This window comes from Panthera uncia, assembly GCF_023721935.1.
Source record: "Panthera uncia isolate 11264 chromosome B2 unlocalized genomic scaffold, Puncia_PCG_1.0 HiC_scaffold_25, whole genome shotgun sequence".
In the NCBI taxonomy this organism is placed as follows: Eukaryota; Metazoa; Chordata; class Mammalia; order Carnivora; family Felidae; genus Panthera; species Panthera uncia.
In genome coordinates this window covers 20,865,658-20,869,995 of record NW_026057581.1, presented here as the reverse complement: position 1 = coordinate 20,869,995, position 4,338 = coordinate 20,865,658, and positions in this window count along the sequence as shown.

The following is a 4,338-nucleotide window of genomic DNA, read 5'->3' as shown; positions in this document are numbered from 1 at the left end:
ACATTCATGGGGTATAATGTGACAGTTGGAAGAAACATATCTGGCTCTGAAAAAAATGATGGCATACCTATTAGGGTAGCTACTATTAAAAATATATAGGGGCGCCTGGGTGGCTCAGTCGGTTAAGCGGTCAACTTCGGCTCAGGTCATGATCTCGCGGTCCGTGAGTTCAAGCCCCGCATCGGGCTCTGTGCTGACAGCTCAGAGCCTGGAGCCTGTTTCAGATTCTGTGTCTCCCTCTCTCTGACCCTCCCCCATTCATGCTCTGTCTCTCTCTGTCTCAAAAATAAAATAAATGTTAAAAAAAAAAAAAAATATATATATATATATATATATATATATATCAAGTGTTGGTGAGGATATGGAGAAATTGGAATCCTTCTGCACTGTTAGTGGGAATGTAAAAATATGCAGCTGCTATGGGAAATCATATAGTGGTTCCTCAAAACAATCAAGTGTAGAATTACCAGATAATCCAGCAATTACACTTTGAGATTCATACCCAAAAGAATTGAAAGCAGGGACTCAAACAGGTGTTTGTGCATCCATGTTCACAACAGCATTATTCACAATACCCAAGACATGGAAGCAACTGAAATGTCCATCAACTGATGCTTATGCATGGATAAACAAAATGTGATATATTCATGCATTGGAATATTATTCAGCCTTCAAAAAGGAAATTCTGACACATGGGTGAATGTGAAAGATACTGTACTAAATGAAATAGGCCAGTCACAAAAAGACAAATACTGTATGACTCTACTTAGCTGAGGTACCTAGAGTAGTCAAATTTACACAGACAGAAAGTAGAATGGTGGTTACCAGGGGCTTTGAGGTGGGTGGAAGGGGGGAGTTAGAGTCAAATGGGCCAGAGTTTAAATACAGAGTTACAGTGCGACACATTCTGTAAATGGATGGTGGTGGTAGTAGCCCAACAATATGAATATACCTAATGTCGGGGCGCCTGGGGGGCTCAGTCAATTAAGCATCTGACTTAGGCTCAGGTTATGATCTCGCTGTCCGTGATTTCAATCCCCATGTTGAGCTCTGCACTGATATCTCAGAGCCTGGAGCTTGCTTTGGATTCTGTGTCTCCCTCTCTCTCTCTGCCCCTTTCCCACTCATACTCTGTCTCTCTCTCAAAAATAAATATAAACATTTAAAAAATGAATATACTTCATGCCATTGAGCTGTATCCTTAAAAATAGTTAAGACGGTATATTTTGTGTTATGTACATTTTACTACAGTTTTAAAAAACATGATGGTTGGTGAAAAAGTAAGAAATAAAGTTATAGGGGCACCTGGGTGGTTCAATTGGTTAAGCGTCCAACTTCAGCTCAGGTCATGATCTCACGTTCGTGAGTTCAAGCCCCATGTCGGGCTCTGTGCTGAGAGCTCAAGAACCTAGAGACTGCTTCAGATTCTATGTCTCCCTCTCTCTCTGTCCCTCCCCTGCTCACACTCTGTCTGTCTGTCTCTCTCTCTCAAAAAAAAATAATAATAATAATTAAAAAAATTTAAAAAAAGAAATGCAATTTTAGATAGATAAATAGACATATACCATTTATACTACTTTAAAAATAGACCTGTACAAATAACTTCATGCAAAATTCTTAGGTAAGAGAGTGGGATGCATGAACCAGCCGCTGTTCCCTATCCTTCAACCCCACCATGGCCGTGAGGATGGCTGCCCGTGTTCCCTGGAGGAGTGTCCTGAGGGGCTGACAGAGACGTCTGTGTTAGTTTCAGTCCTCCCAACTGCACTGGTGATCCTCAGTGACCTCTATCAGAAGATCTGCAGATCCAGTGCCCTTCTATTTTCTTTTGTCTTTTTGGAATCAAATATTTAAGGAAATTTTTGTTGCATCACTAGATGACAGCAGAGATAATGGAATGGAAATGCCAGGGACCACCCACAACAAAAAATACACATTTCACAAAAGATGGACTGGAAAAGTCACGAACAGACTGCTGCAGCTCTCGAAAGGAAGAAATCAGTACTCCTTAGGATAGCAGAGAATCAAATTTCCAGTTACCACGTTATAAATTCCAGAATTTCCAGTTGTCAACAACAACAACAACAACAACAAATTACAAGTGAGTCAAAGTATATCTCATTTAGGGGAAAAATGAGAAAAATCATCACTGAGAAAGCCCAGGTATTAAAATTTCTAATCAAAAATGGTAAATCAACTGTCTAAAATACACTCAGGACTAAGAACTAAAGGAAATTTAAAAAAATTGTGTATGAGGGGCACCTGTATGGCTCAGTCATTTAAGTGTCCAACTCCTGATTTCGGCTCAGGTCATGATCTCACGGTTCCTGAGGTAGAGCCCTGAGTCGGGCCGTGTGCTGGCAGTTCAAAGCCTGTTTGGGATTCTTTCTCTCTGCCCCTCCCCACTTGGTGTCTCTCCCTCTCTCAAAATAAATAAATAAAACTTGAAAAGTTATGTATGAACAAAATGAGAATATCAATAAAGAGGCTGAAATTATAAAAAGGAACCAAACACAAATTCTGGAGTTGAAAGTTATCTGAAATATAGAATTCTCTGGAGGAGCTCATCATCAGATTTGAACAGATAGAAGAAAACCTCAGAAAACTTGAATATAGGCAGTGCAATGATTAAGAACAAGGAGCCAAAAGAAGAAAAGGATGAAAAATAAACAACCTGAAGGACGTGTTGGACACCAGCAAACAAACCAACATCTGCATCGTTGGAAACCAGGAGGACACCAGAGAGAGGAGGACAGAAGAAAACACTCGAAGAAATAATGGCCAAATACATCCTAAGTGTGATGAAACCCATGAAAACGTGTATCTGAGAAGCTCAACGAACTACAGATAGGAAGCTCAAAAACCCCCAAGCTGAGACACATAGTTCTATTGTCAAAACCTAAAGACAAAGAGAAAATTTTTAAAGTAGCAACAGGGAAGCAGCTTGTCTTATACCCTCAATAAGCTTAATAACTGATTTCTCATTAGAAAGCATGGAGGCCAGTGGCAGTAGGATGACTGACATATTTAAAGTAAGAAAAAAACAAAATCCACTGCCAAACAGGAGTGCTCTATCTGACAAAACTATCCTTTGAGAATGAAAGAAAAACTCGGACATTTCCCAAAAAATGAAAGCTGAGCTAGTATATTACCAGTAATCTTCCCTACAAGAAATGTTAAAGGGAGTTCTTTAGACTTATAGGCAAGTCACTGGACAATAACTCAAAGTTATAGGAAGAAATAAAGAACAAGGGTAAAAGAAACTACATAGGAAAATATAAATTCAGTATTACTGTCCTTTTGGTTTGTAACTCTTCTTTTTTCCCCCCATATGATTTAGAATTCAAAGGCATAATACAGTAATTGTGAATCTATGTTAAAGGACATATAATGGGTGAGGGGCATGGGTGTCTCAGTCAGTTAAGCGTCTAATTCTTGACTTTGGCTCAGGTCATGATCTCATGGTTTGTAAGCTCTGCCCCGCGTCGGGCTCTGTGCTGACAGCTCCGAGCCTGGAGCCTGCTTCAGATTCTGTGTCTCCCTCTCTGCCCCTCCCCAGCTCATGATCGCACTCTGTCTCTGTCAAAGATAAATAAACTTAAAAAAAAACAAACATATCCTCACCTAACAATAGGATCTTAAAATATGAAGCAAAAATTGACAGAATCGAATGGGGAAATAAATAGTTCTGCAATAATAATTGGAGACTTGAACTTTTTTTTTCTGTTTTTACTGTGACATAATTGACATATAACATGGTGTAAGTTTATTTATTTATTTATTTTTTACATTTATTTATTTTTGCTAGAGAGAAACAGAGCACAAGTGGGGGAGGGGCAGAGAGCGAAAGAGACACAGAATCCGAAGCAGGCTGCAGGCTCCCAGCTGTCAGCACAGAGCCTGACGCAGGGCTCCAACTCACAAACCGGGAGATCATGACCTGAGCCCAAGTCGGACGCTTAACCAACTGAGCCACCCAGGTGCCCCAATGGTGTAAGTTTGAAGTGGACAACATGATGATTTGATATGTGCAACAATCCACTTTCAGTAGTGGATTGAAGGGTCAGACAGAAGATCCAAAGAAACCAGAGGACTTGTACAGAACACTCCACCCAGCAACTTCAAAACACACATTCTTCTCAAGAGTACAGGGAGCATTCTCCACCACAGGCCATGTGCGAAACCACAAAGTAAGTCTTAAGAAGTTTAAAATCAGTGAAATGATACAAAGTATCTGTTATGGCCAGAATGGAATGAAATTGCAAACCAGAAGGAAACAGAAGGAAAACTGGAAAATTTACAAATCTTTGGAAATTAACAACACACTTTTAACCAACC